This window comes from Mesocricetus auratus, unplaced genomic scaffold (genome assembly GCF_017639785.1).
Source record: "Mesocricetus auratus isolate SY011 unplaced genomic scaffold, BCM_Maur_2.0 Super-Scaffold_100010, whole genome shotgun sequence".
NCBI lineage: Eukaryota > Metazoa > Chordata > Mammalia > Rodentia > Cricetidae > Mesocricetus > Mesocricetus auratus.
In genome coordinates, this window is record NW_024429194.1 from 8,745,357 (window position 1) to 8,760,318 (window position 14,962).

Below are 14,962 nucleotides of genomic sequence, written 5' to 3' on the forward strand. Positions count from 1 at the left end.
GGCCGGACCCGAGCCCAACCCGGAACGTTCCGTCGTCGCGGGCGGGATGGGGCGAGTGACCCCGCGGCCCCGGGCGGGCGGGCGGGCGGGCGGGCGAGCGGGGACGGAGCTGGCCGAGGGCGGAGAGGAGCCTCCGGGTAGCCCGCGCCCGCTGGGCCAGAGCCCGGCGCCCCGCTGCGGACGGGGGGACGGTGGCCCCCGTGCAGAGCTCGCCTTCCGGCCTCCTTCCCACCTCCCGGGGCGTTGCCCCGGGCAACAGTGCCTACCGACGGCGGCGTGAAACGCACCTACCTAGAACCTGACAAGCAGGAGCCCCTCACACCCGGGAGCCCGTCGCCACCCGGCGTCACAGGGGCCGCGGCAGCCAATGGGAGCCGCCGTCGCGAGCCTCCGCAGCCAATCCCGCTGCACTCCGGTCTCCGGGCACCCGGAGTCCTCAGCCAATGAGCAAGGGTGAGGGGCGGGCTCTGCCGCCGGCCCCAACCCCCTCCTCTACTACCTCCCAGGAGGCGGGCGCGGCCCATTGGCCCGGGCCCGCGAGGGGCGGGGCTTAGCGGGCGGGCGCGGGCGGGGCTTAGCGGGCTGGGGCTTTTACGGGCGAGCGGAGGCGTGGGCCGCGGCCGCCGCCCTGCGGGCTGCTTTCCCCGCCGCCGGCGTCCTCGAAGGAGCCCGCTTCCCCCGAGCCCGGCTACGGGACGGCGCGACGGCGGGACGGGCGCGGAGGCGGAGGGGCCCAGACAGGAAACTCGGGGAGGCTCGCACGGCCCAAGCCGGGAAGTGTGACCTGGCCGGGTGATAAGCGGGGCCGCCGGGAAAGGGTCAGCCCCGCGCTCCGAACGAGCGGCCGGAAAGGAGGCGTGACCAGACGAGGAGCGCCCGCGGGTGGCCCCTCTCCCTTCCCGCGTTCTGCTTGCGTGTGCTGCAACGTGCTCAGCACCGTCTTTCCTCGCCCCCGGGCTCCCCGGTGCCTGCGACGCCGACGATCCGAGGTTCTCTGGGGACGTGGATGCTGTCTGTGCAAGGTGTACCGCCGGTCCCGGCAGCGGCCCCCTCCAAAGTACTCACCTCTAGGAAAGGTCTGGGAAGCGAGAACTCAGAATGATTGGCCCTTCCAACGAGGGCTGTTTTCCGAAGCGCTCCTCGCCAAATTGGTGCAAAAAAAAAAAAAAAAAAAAAAAAAAAGAGTAATGTGCACCAAACAGATCTTAACTAGGTGATCTGGAGCTCTGTGATAGGTGTTACTCGTCACCGAGCGTCACTCCCTTAAGGCTTGTAGCATGCTTTTTAAGGCAGTGTGTCTTGTACGTGAGCTCAACCACATTGGCCGCGTGCAACAAGTCTAGTAACTCCAACCCCACTCCCACCCTTAAAACCTGTGAGTTAGGTGAGAGCCGTTCTAAACGGTTCTTCACTTAAGTCTGTTTCAGAGCCCAGGAAGCCAGACAATACTGTAAGGACACACAAATCTTTAAGCCCTGCTGTTCAAAATAGGTGAGACTCTCTTCCTTCTTTTTCTCAGAAAGCAGTTAAGCACTCTTGTCAGATTGATGATCCAGGGATGTATTTCTCAGGAACTTGGGTGGTACAGGGCTGTGAATCAGTGTCAGAGTGCTTAAAACCCTGGTTGAATCCCAGCAAGGGTAAAGGAAACCCCTAACAAGCCTGAAAAATCTTTCAAAGTTCACAGATACCGACAAGAAATAGCCCCCTATCTCCAGTTTCTGTCAAACACTAGAACTCTAGTTTAAATTGCAAAACTACCTTGGGCATAAGGATTGCTTTTTCTCTTAAAATACAGGTGGCACCCCAACAATCCACTGCAGATGTGACAAATAGTGCTGGGTTCTACTAGCTATTGTTCGTTGGGAAAATATAAATAATGGATTGTATCTACTGGTCTACAGAAAAGGGTGAAATTGATGTCTTTTGCATGCTCTTGGGTAATGCCTTGGGCATGCGTCACATTCTGGCTTAATGCCTACTTGACAATAAAGTTGCCTTCCTTCTCTTACATAATTTTATCAATGACCTCCAAATTAAAAATGGTAATGTTTTCTATGTATTTTTGTAGTTCTGTAGTGGCATACATAAATAGCCTCCTAAATTCAAGTTAGTTTTCTATAAGCATTGAATGTTGTGTCTGTCGTGTCAGTGCTAGTGAAATAGATTAAAGTCTGTGCAAGTATTAAATGATCTTGAGAAAAACCATATAACTTTGCACTGCTTTACCAAGCATACCTTCTCCATGACCTTAGGCTTCCCATCTGTATAAAAAGATCTAAATACAGTTGATGTGGCTGGTGCATTAGTAGCTCACCTACATATGTGAATGGAATCCACTTCTCCAAAAGCAGTAAGAATTTTTTGGGAGGCTGGAGAGGTTGAGAGCATTGACTGCTCTTCCAGAGTCCTGAGTTCAATTCCCAGCAACTACATGGTGCCTCACAACCATCTATTATAAGATCCTGTGCCCTCTTCTGGCGTGCAGACAAATATGCAGACAGACACTGTATATGTAATAAAAATAAGTAAACAAATCTTTAAAAAGAGCTTTTTGGTTTTATCATTACCTATCCTAAACCCAACTATACACTCAAGAAATATAATTTGTCCACCTTGTGTCAGGCATCGTGTTAAAAAATGCAACTTTGCAATTTATAAAGAAAATTGTTCATCAGATATACAAATCACAGTCAAATTTGGAAAGAAAGAAACTGGAAGGAAAATAGCACACCTAGTTTTATTTTCCCCCCTCTAATAAGTGTCATTTTGCATTGCAACCTATTTAACAAATACTTTTTTCCACTTCCAAAAGTTCTGAACAAATTTCTTTATGCAACCTTGTAAATATGGGAGAATTAAGGAAAATAATTTCCTTTCTAGGTAATCTATGAACTTCATAAAACACTAGTCTAATCCTTCAGTTGAAGATACATTACTTTAATATGGTTTAATAGATTCCTTTACTTTTGTTTGTTTGTTTTTTGAGACAGAGTTTCTCTGTGCCTTTGGAGGCTGTCCTGGAACTAGCTCTTGTAGATCAGGCTAGTCTCTAACTCACATAGATTTGCCTGCCTCTGCCTCCCAAGTGCTGGGATTGAAGGCGTGCGCCACCACTGCCTGGCTAATAAATTCCTTTTCTTCCATTAAAATTTAGATCTGTGCCAGGAACTGCCACAGTTTATGAAATGCCACAGTCCTACCTAGCTGTTAAGCAAACAAGTCCTCAGTGTGTAATCTATACAGATTAATCAAATTTTATATTTTAATGAAGTGATTTTCCTGGGGAAAATGTATATAATGTGAACATGAAAACTAGGAAATTGGTTTAAATACACTTTTTAATTCTTTACTTTTGGTTAATATCATTCCCCATCCTATCTCCCTCTCGTTTTCCTGTTTAAGATTTTCTCATAGACTTGAGGAATCTTGGCTGTGTGCCGTCTTAGTCCAGCGATTCCTACGTCTGTGATCTTTGCTCCTTCTCTTCCTTCTGTCAGCCAGTCCTCTTGGTCACTTCTTAGCCCTCACCAAGCGCACACACCACGCCTAACGCAGATGAAGTGGAGAGGGAAACAGAAGAAAAAACAGTTTATCCCTTTTCTGTGCATGCGACACAGTCTGTTTTCCCAAGACATAAGCGTGTTCACTTCAGTGAAAACTTTCACTGCAGATCATGTCTGGCGAAGTTCAAGACGTTTGTTGTTTTGGCTTTCCAAATTTCAAAATGCCTGTCTATGGCTTCCTCTGAGTTCTAGATCTGTGTATGGAAAATACGGGGAGCAGAGGGAAGAAAGGTGAAGTAGATGAGAGACGAACACTTCCATAGCCTTCAAAGTAAATGTCAAATCCATTGAAAACACTTCATAACCTCCCCTCCCAGCCAGGGGCTGGCTGACTGAGCGGACTCACATTGTCTCCCTTGGTTCCTTGGCTTTCTGATCAACACTGAGGAAAACCACCACCAGCATTCCTCGTCAAGACATGCCCTCTTAAAATGTCCCCAGATTGTTCAAGGTCTGTCCCTCTGGTAAACCATTCTTTTCTCAGAATTTACCTGCCCTTGCCTTCATTCCCTTATGCCTAGTCCTTTGTGCCTTCAAAAACAAAGCGTGAGTGTGTGCTTGACAGTGCTGGACAGTGCTTAGGAGGGCCTCCTAAGAAATGCACACCAACAGACTCACTCTCAGATATTCTGCCTTGGGAAGATCTGTGATGAGTTTTTAAGGGAAAATCAAGCTTAGGAGACCAGCCAAGCCGGTCGACAAGGTGCATTTTGCTGAGCCTACGTTTCTACTTGCTGGCAGCAACACATGAACTTAGGTCACAGGGAATCCAGCTGTCAGGTATCCCTGAAGGCAACAGTAAGGCGAGAAGCTGCAGACAGAATTATCTGGAAGTCTGTGTAATCTAAGAAATGTGTAGACCAGATCCTCAGCTCACTTCCTCCACTAAGTGAGGAACAGAAATGCTTGCTCCCGGGTGAGGCTGAGCTAGAAGACTACTGGATACAGACAGGAGTGTGGTGGTTCCCGTGACGTAGAGGAAGTAAGTGTAGATCCACATCCTTCTCTTGCCTAACTCCTGCAATGGCAGGCTCCAGGTTGCTGGAAGCAGTGACTTATCTGAGATTTTTATGGCTACTTGGGGAGTCTTCTGTCTGACACAGCCAGATCCCCTGCCCCATCACTTCAAGAATGATGTCTAAAATCTGTAAGTTCCACTACAAAAAGACAAGTGGGTATCATCTTGTTATAGACCTCCAGTCATGGAAATCAGACACCAAATGAAAGAGGAGGGTGTGTTGCCAGTAAAAAAATAAAACCAATGGAGAGAACAGGAAAAAAGATCTCAAATGATCTGTGAGTGATTTTCTTTAAAAAGAAACCGCTGGACTGGAGAGACGGCTCTGAGTTTGGTTCCAAGCACCAATGTCAGGTTACTCATGACCACCTGTAGCTCCAGCTCCAGTGGGATCCAATGCACCTGTCTTACACACACACACACATACACACACACACACACACACACACACACACATACACACACACACATCTTAGAGAGGAACATAATTTGTGCATGGAAACAAGATACTTTTGATGGGGATGTCTTTTTCTCTTATTGGTTGATGAATAAAACACTGTTGGGCCAGTGAGGCAGGAAGATAGGTAGACTAGGAGATGAGGAAGATTCTGGAAACTTAGGCAGAAACAGTTGCCATGTAGTAGAGGAAGGAGTAACAGGTCTGGACCCTTCTCCAGAAAGATAAGACCATGTGGAAATACTTAGATTAATAGAAATGGGTTAATAATTAGGACAGACCTCGACAATAAGAAACCCTAGTCACCAGCCAACAGTATTATAATTAATGTAAGTTTCTGAGTGTTCATTTGGGGCAAGGTGGCTGTGGGACCAGGATGGCAGGCCAGAAAACTCATGTTTACATACTTTCTCCAAGGAAATAATTAGAGTATGGCCATGTCTCCTAAGGAGACTGACTCTTCCCTTAGCAGCCATCAATAGTTCCTCCAATAGAGGTGGGGTCTCAGGGACCCCTCCCCTATCCATGCTGTCATTTTGAATGGCTTGACCTTGTCAGGTCTTGTGCAGGTAACCACAGCTACCGTCATCTAATCTGAGCAACAGCCCCATAAGGACCAGGCCAGATTTGTCTTGTATCACATCTGGTTTTGCGATGGGGTCTGCAACTGAGCCTGGGCCTCAAAGACAGGACAAGGCTGGCTGGCCAGCAAGTCCTAGAGATCAACCTGTCTCTGCCTCGCCAGCTCTGGAATTGCAGACACATGCAGCCATAGCTGGCTTTTTAGTAGACTCTGGGATCTGAATGCAGGTCCTTCTGCTGGCTCAGCAACCCCTTACCCATTGGATCATCTCCTCAGCACCAGCAAGTGAGAGTTAATGTTATAAGGAACTGGCAAATGTAAGTTTTGTTTTATGTCACCAGGATCAAACCCAGGAGCTTGCCCATTCTAGACAAGGAATTGACCACTGAGCTACATCCCCAGCCCTGCCAAACGTGTTCAAGAGCCTGGGCCATTTTATGCTACCCCAGTGACACATGGCAGCTCCAATGGCTCCTTGTTGTCTACCAGCACTGAGTACTGTTGCCAAACAAGTTGGAAAAATTGGTTTGCTTTGCCATTATTTCATTTGTTTATTTTGGTTCTTTTTTGAAGCAAAGTCTATACTATAGCCAGGGCTGGTCTGGAACTTACAATAGAGTCCAGACTGGCCTCAAACTCACAACCATTTACTACTCTGCCCCATCCACCTTGTCCTGGACTATCAGAACCCACTTATTTGGCTATTCTGATAGACCTATAGTGGCATGATGCCCGGGCATTAATTTGTACTTTCCCAATGGCTGGCAATGTTGAGCACGACTCACTGCTTACTTGAGAGTCACCTTTCTCCTTTTGTAGAGCGTATATTCAAAGAATTTTTGCCCATTTCGAAAAATAGGTTTTGCTTTCATCTGTTTTTGCTGTCCATTGATTGGTTGGCTGGTTGGTGGCATTTTTTTGTTGTTGTTGATTTGCTTTGCAGCACCGGGACTAAACCTGGAGTCTCATAGATGCCAGACAAGCATTCTGCCACTTAGCTACACCCTTAGGTGCCATTTCAGAAACAGCAAGGCTGAAGAATTCAAGAAACACAAACACACACCAGGCAGACATGGTCATGTGATTGTTGGCAACAGTAGGAAGACAGATAACGGGGGAAAGGTAGTGTTTTTCAGTCATCAGTCCCTACACAATTGGTCATCTGCAAGTAGAATACCCTAATTTCTCACATTAAACAAGGAAGATGATAAAGCATTCAAAATACCACACACTGAAGAAATTGTCTTGACCTTCAGTTGGAAAGAAACATTCATTTGTGTGTGTGTGTGTATGTATATATATATATATATGTATGCATGTATATATTGAATATACACATATATTCAAGAAACTAATTTCTTCTTACTTGAAATTCAGTTCACCTTGTTAAAGACCAAAGACTGCTTCTAAAAAGAACTGATTTATGTAACTTCTTCTTACTTGAAACACAGTTTATCTTATAAAGCCCCAAGATTATCACTGAAAAGGAACTGAGTGATATAAATGAGCATATTCAATTAAAATACATTTTTTATCCCAAAACCCCCAATTCATTAAAAAATGTGAACATGAAAGACTTGTTGCAAGCAAAAGAAAAAAAGTGAAATATGTCCCATTAGTCCCCCACAATTTTAATTTCATTGTTATTACCCAAGAATTGTTATATTTCATTTACATAATACATAATTGTCTGCTAATTGGATTTAATATAGGATTTCATTTTAAAATATATATATTTCCTTGTATATTCATTTGTTTTACCAAGTATACTTTCTTAAGTATGAATATCTACCAGCATTAAGCCTCCCATATCAACAGGAGAGAGTAAATAATGAAGTAAACACGGCATTCTAGGCAGGGTTACAGTCTGTGACAAAGGGTACTGTGACAGGATGTGCTGTCGCTGGGGGCAGGAGGAGCTGTGGTAACAGTGAGTCTGAAAAGATGAAACTTGAAATGAGGTCTGGAGGTGAGAAGGGAGCCAGGTACAGGCAGATGCAGGAACAGGATGTCCTAGATAGTTAGAAATCACAGTTGCACACCCTGAGGAGGAAAAGGTGAGTGTAACAGGCATGGAAAACTGGAGTGACTAAAGCAGAGTGAGCCCAGCCAATGGAGCAAAACTACATGAGAAGTGAGACTTTTCTGGAAGTGAGACTGTGTTTTATTCTAACTTCACTCTAACTGGTGAGAAAAGCCAACAGGGATTTTGTGGCGTTTGTTTGGTTTATAAACTGTTTTCTCCTTATCCTCCTCATCTTACTCCACCCCTCATCTCACTCGCTAGCCCCAGGCTAGTCTTGAACTCATGATATAGCCCAGCCGGCCTTGAACTTGTTGGTGAACCTTCTGCCTAGCTTCCCCAGTTCTGGGATGACAATTGTGAACCACCTCACTAGGCTCAGCATAGGCTGATGTGAGTTGTCTGATAAATTTCACTTTCCCCCTCAAGACTTAACAAAATCCAGTCCCTTGCAGGTAGAGAAGTCATGGTGAGTTTCTCTTCTCCAAACCAAGGCAGGAAACATTTCTCTTACATTGAATCTGAAACTTTAACTGTTTCTATGCTCTAGACTCAATTTTATAGTATCTATATTAGATGTTTGTCAATGGAAAGGCATCTTGGAGGCCATCCTGGAATTCTGCTAATTATACTGTGACAATAAAATAGTAACCACAGTATAGCATACAATGTAGAAGGAACTCAAAGCAATAGAATTGATGTTACAAAGTATTTACTAGTAGATTTGCTTAGGAGACATTAAATCACACAAGCAGAATTTAGCCCAGGGAGCTCTGTCTCCAAAATATACCAATGAGCATTAACCAGTTCCGTTAGAGACAAGCCAAGTTTACAGTGCAAGGATGTAAGTGTTTATTCACCAGCCTGATTGGGAAGTCCTGTGTATATGTCAATAAAGCACTGCTGTCCAATAGGGAAGCAAGATAGGTGGGACTAGGGGTTGAGGAGGATTCTGGGAGAGAGAGACCATGTAGCCGCTAGAGGAGTAAGATGTGTGGACCCTTTCTCGGGTAAGAGAAATACTTAGATTAGCAATTATGGGTTAAATACTTAAGTCAGAGATAGCCAGTAAGAAACCAAGCAAACAGCCAACAGCTTCATAAATAATATAGTGTCCTGTGAGTTATTTGGGGGCTCAGACAATGCATCAGGGCCCAGGCAGATGTCAGGGAAAGCTACACTCTACACCAGCCAATAAACTGCCCACCCCCAAAGGGCATATGTCTAACAACTCAAGGGGGACAACACAGGGGCACAACTACCATTAAGTTCCTTGTGTGCTTATCAGGAAACATGAAATTTTGTTAGGTGGACAAGATGAACCTGGGAAACAACTATTCAAAAAGAACAACATAGGTATGGTTAAGTAATTCTGGACTGGGCAGTGGTGGCGCACACCTTTAATCCCAGCACTTGGGAGGCAGAGGCAGGCGGATCTCTGTGAGTTCAAGGCCAGCCTGGTCTACAAAGTGAGTTCCAGGACAGCCAGAGTACACAGAGAGAAACCCTGTCTCCAAAACAACAAAAATTCTGTCAATGTCTTTGCTGTATAAATCTCCCATCTCCCCTCATAGCTAGACTTGGAGTCACCTGTCTGTGTTTAAATTGTTCAAAGTGTAACCAGGGCCAGGGACCTAAAGGAGGTTTAAGCATGACAGAGTATGTAAAACACACAAGCCTAAGGTCTGTGTCAGTCAGTAAACCTTCTGTCTGAGGCCAGCTCTTCCATTGTCATGAGCCCCATCTAGACAATCACTATTACAGAGCCTTCCCTTCAGTCCCAGTGTGCAGAGTGCAAAGCCATGGTATTTCTATAACACATATGACACACACTTCAGATGTATACATTCTAAAGTGTATGTAGGCAATTCTCCAGGGGCAAGCATCAGAAACCCATCTCCCACATCCTTAGGTAAACAAGGCACAGAGTTGAATACGCACTGGACAGTGCAAAGAACCGTTGACTAACTGAAGCTCTGGGATTGCAGCAAGGGGTAGCAGGAAGAGCTGGAGTAACCGTGCCAGGGCTTAGATTGCAGCCAGGACTCACTCATCTCCTCCCCCTGAGTTGGTCCTCATTCCTGTGTTTAATGTTTCTCATCCTGTCTCCATTTCATCTTCTATAACCATAAAGACACTGCATACTCTAGCTGGTCAATTCTTCTAAGTGACACAGAAAGCATACAACTGTTGCGACCCACTGCTGTTGCTATCTTATCGATTCCAATTTGGAAAAAAAATTCAAGAGAGGGACTTCTAGACCAATAGAGTATGCACAGTACATCTGAATCCTGCTGGAGCCGCTTTTGTTGAGATTACACAGTTGAAGGGGAAGGAAGCACTTCTCAGGAGACTGCCAAGCTGCTGATCGAGGTCAATGCAATATGGAATATATTTATTTACCAGAATAAGAACTTACACACAAAAGGCTGGGGAGTCAGAAGTGTGGCAGGCTTCCAGAGGAAGACAGGAGAAGAGAGATTTGTTTCTCTTTCACTTCCTTTTATCTCCACCTGTCCTGAATTTCCTTATCCCCGCCCTTAAGGTGGATAGCTTCGTGGGGCTCACCCCTACACCAAGCAGTTATGGAAGGTCAGCTTATGAGTGGCTAAGAGGGGTTGGATCATATGGGACAGGCTGTATGTTATTTTCTATTTCAAAACACGTTGTTTTTATAAAAGATTCCCTGTTTTTGTGACCCTTATGCATTCAATACAGTAAAGATGCTTGCAACAGGTTATCATGGGGTTTATATTTGCATTTCACAGAGCCTATGTGTCTTAAAATTCATAAAGTGGGTACATGCACGAGACAGACTGCTCTAGTCGGGAAGGTTTAAGACTCAAAGCCCGGGCTCAGCAGCCAAGTGCTTCAGGTTCAACTGTAGCCTAGCTGTTTAAATACTCTTAATCAGCCTGTGTGCTTCAGGTGCCTAAGGGATGAGGGGAATAAGGCAAACGACTTAAAAGGGGGGGGCTCACCTATGCATAAGAAGAGCTGAGACTAATAAGAGAATCCAGGTGACGTCAGGGTTTCATTTGTTTTCCAGTAATGGAAATTGAACTCGAGGCCCATGACAAACTTGTCAGGGACCCGTGGCTGAGCTGCTCCCACAGGAGCATTTTCTGTTCTTCCAGAGTACCGGATTTCAGTGCCCAGCACTCTGGTCCTGTGGCTCCCAACCACCTGTAACTCCAGCTTCAAGGAAGGTCTGACCTCAGAAGGCACCAGAACTCACATGCACAAACCCACCCACGGGCACATGGGCATAATATTAATAGCCATTATTATCCTTTCCGTTCTAATCCTTTAAAAAGTGACCTAATCACATCCACATGTATCTGTTTGCTTACCGGCTGTTTGTTCATCTGCTAGACAAACCACAATATAGTGATAATGATTGTCATTATTGCTTCCAGAAGCTGTAAAAAGCAAACTTTGATTGATAAGGAAAGGCCCGGGCATTCTTTATAGGTCATTTTCCTGGCAGGGTGTACTCAAGCATATGCTATGCAATGATAGCTATCAGCATCTAAATTGAGAAAGACATCTTTAGTACCTACTTAGTCCATCACCAGCGATTTTAAAAACACACGCAGAGACATCCCGGTAGCAGTTACAGTTTGGGTGTAATCGCTACGGTGGTTTGTATGTGAAAGGTCTCCCATAGGATCAAGCATCCAACACTTGGGTCCCTGTCGTTGGTGAGGTTCCTGGAGGTGGCTCAACCTGGCTGGAGAAGAACACCCCTGGGGAGGGATGGGCTTCCAGAGCTTATGGCTTTCCCGCTTCCTGTTCGCTGTCTCTGGTTTGTATTGGAGGCTGAAGGTGTGATCTCTCAGCCCCCTGCTCCGGCCACCTGCTCCAACTCCTTCGTCACCATTATGGATTTACTCCCTAAAACCATAAGCCAAAATAAATCCTCCTTGCTCTAAGTTGTCTCTGTCCTGGTGTATTATCACCACAGCCACGGAAGAGCAAAAATCAACCATAATCTTTGATTTCATTTCCTGTCTCCCAGCCCTGAAGCAGTGTGATGATCGGAATGTGCCTTGTCCCTCTAGGCTCATGTTTTGGATGTTTGTAAGGTGACCATGGGTACTGTGTTGGGAGACTGTGGAACCTTTAGAAGGTGGGACCTGGCTGTCGAAAGCAGGACACGGGGGCTTCGGAGACGGCTCAGTGGTTAACACACCGCACCAAACTACTCTTCCAGAGGGCCCGGGCTCAATTCCCAGCACCCACATGGCAGCTCACAACTGCCTGTCACCCTTGCACAGACACACATGCAGGCACATAAAATCATGTAAATTTTTAAAATACACCTTTAAAAACGAAAGAAAGAAAGCAGGTTACTAGATGTGGGGGATGGGGACCTTAGAGGACTACAACTCTACTTCGGGGCCCAGGCCATATGTACAACTGATGCCACACCGCCATGGGTTGCACTGCCTCTTGCCTGTTGTGACAGATGTACACAAGTCTGTTTGACTGAGCCAAATAAATCTTTCCTCCATTGCGTCTGCCAACATTTTGGTCATATCAGTAACAATTTACTCGTGAGGTCTACAGGGGAGTTAGAGGTTGGTGCTCATCCCACAGTAAACAGCAGCAGGGTCTCTGCCTCTGCCTTGTCTATGTTTTGTTTGAAACTGGGTGTTATTAGCTCAAGCAAAGCTCACACCATCCTGTCTAAGTCTCTCCAGGGCAGGGATGACAACCGTGCATGTAGCACCATCCCCGATACAGCCTTTTGTCAGACAATGTTACCAAACACACAAGTGAGTCCCGATACAAATACTTGATGTATACAATACCTACACACACACACACACACACACACACACACACACACACACACACACTCTGCTCAGATACATACCAAGTGTTTTCACTCAAAGTGTTAATCTTAGTTGTCAGCTTGACCAGATCTGGAACCAACTAAGAGACATGCCTGCCCCTGGTGGGCCCACAAGGAGGGTTAGCAGAAGATGCTCTCCCTGAGAGGAACTCCCAGAAGCAGCTGGGATTTGAGGCAGTCTCAGGGGAGAGCATTGCTGCCTCTGGCCTCCAACTCATGGCGGTGTCTGTATATACCCTTACTTCCCATGCTGAGGCGTTTCTGATGCTGGAACTCAGCTTCCTTGGCCTTCTGACATGAAGACCTGTGGCTCTCCAGGAACCCTCCAGGCCATCAGCGCCAGACTGAAACTGCAGTGGCATCCGGCCTCATGCATCCAACAAGAGCTGGATTTTCAACCTCTGCAGTACATAGACAGCCATTGTTGGGCTATCTGTCTTGTAGTACAAAATCCAACCTCATAGGCAAACATAGCACCTTTGTAATATATATTTTCATTCTCTTCATTTTGTTCCCCTAGAGAACCCTAACACACACACACACACACACACACACACACACACACACACACACACAGGCTCGCAAAACAGTCTCAATTAAGCCTTATTAAAACCCCTGTGAGATAGACACTCACATTACTCCTATTTATAGATATGTTTTAAAAAGAGGTGGAGAGAGTTCAAATGTCTGATTTACAGTCTCACAGTTTTGTTGGTACGGGCGTTGCTATTTGAAACAGAAAGGTCTAATACAAAAGCCACCATAATTAACCATTCCCTAAGCTTCCTTGCCAATCAGGAATTAATTCTTCTATGACTCAGAGGAATAAGAGTGGTTCTGAGTAAGAAAAACCAAAACCAATGAAAATTAACAGCACCATAGGGCATGTCTATGTAGGCCAAACTGGTTTCACAACTCAACAATTCTCTTACCTTGCCCTTCTAGGTGCAGGAATTACACTGTGTGTCAGCATGCAGCTAAAAGAAATAATCTTTACAAGCAGAAAACAGAATGACTAATACTAAAGTGTCTGTGTAGCTCTCTACAAGTCAGGCAAACCAAAGTTTGAGAACACCTTCCCAGCTGGAGAAATTTCTTGTTTTGATTTTCACACTTTAAAAGTGAAGGCGTTAACAGCACTAACCGCATAGCTATTGTGAGGAATAAATGGAATAACTTAAACAAAATGCTTATTATGACAGCTGACGTTTAAGAAATGACTCAGAACTGTTTGGTGTTATCCTTATTTTTGGTATTCATTCTTTTCAGGCGTCTCATCCTTCATTCACACCCTGTGTCTTGGTGTTCCAGGCAGTTTTTCCTCCAAAGTTGAGCCAAGGTTGATTGCTACTGATGCTATCTTCAGGCAACCAAATTTGTCCTGTAATTCTATTTGCTACCCACAAATCATTACCAATTTAGTGTCCCATTGTAGATTTTTCATCTACAAATTATAACCCAGAATTTCCTCTGTCAGCTGGCTTTCAAGTGCACCGAGTTGAATGTTCCCAGTGATACTTTGAGAGCTGCTGCATAGCCTTTATCTTAGTTCTCAGAAAACTTAAAAGCTGTACTTAGGGGAACAATCATTGCTTTGCGTTTCATTATTGAACAGAAAATCTGAAAGAACAATATCAACTTTTAAATGCAATTATAGGCCTGGAAGGGAAGCATAAGTGTAAAAAGGAGAACACCTCATTATCACTCTTTCAAGCTGCTGGAGTGAAACTTGAATCGCTGCATATTCCAACATCAAAACGTCTCCTGGATATACTAAAGAACATCATTATGCACACAGCAATAAAACGAGAAAGTTATTAGAGGGAGCCACTAAGAATAAAAGAACACCAAGACAGATTCTTAAAATGGATAATATAATAAGCTCATTAATAAGTATTCTGAGATAGCTCTAAGATTTTTTTCCAATTGAAACTGAATTCCTTGTGGTTACCATCTAGTCAGGGACATCAACTTCACTATTGTTTCTTTTTGTTTATTTAAATCAGCCTGACTCTTTGCTAACACATACAAGATTGTTTCTACCTGTATCTGCCCAAACACAAGGAAGTATTTAATTTTAGTATTGGTATTTATTAGTGAAATGAGACTTCTTATTAAAGACCTAGGGAGTGACAATAGGTTTTTGAACAAAGGATGATCTTTTGAAGGAGTTGTGCGTTACCAACTTGATATAGTTCTCTAAATTGCCTTCATAATGCAGAATGTGTAAGTATTATTGCACGTCACCTCGATAACCCTAGTCACTAAAGTTTCTTTTTAGTTGATGGTAGTGCCTTTAGAAATAAACATACCTGTCATTTTCCCTTGCCGGTTCCATTTACTAATACAGAGTTAACTCAGGTTTCTCATGGGATAAATTACATGTTCAGAGTTCTAAAGCGGGCCAGCAGAAATGAAGATGTTTGAGTGAAAATGGGAAAGGCTCTATCAGGA

The 14,962-nt window shown here is 44.9% G+C and overlaps 1 protein-coding gene across 3 annotated transcripts in view; it reads right to left on the reverse strand.

Annotated features, from left to right (window-relative positions):
* Window positions 1-14,962, reverse strand: part of Fer (FER tyrosine kinase) — a 295,423-nt gene that overhangs the window by 262,889 nt on the left and 17,572 nt on the right. The window contains exon 1 of one of the 3 annotated variants that reach the window (XM_005077173.4): window positions 292-376. The exons of 1 other annotated variant lie outside the window; for it this stretch is intronic. The gene's annotated coding sequence lies outside the window, so the exon portion shown is untranslated. Of the gene's footprint in view, window positions 1-291; window positions 377-14,962 lie in introns of those variants that run through there. One more of the 3 variants, XM_013118471.3, reaches the window with a different exon arrangement.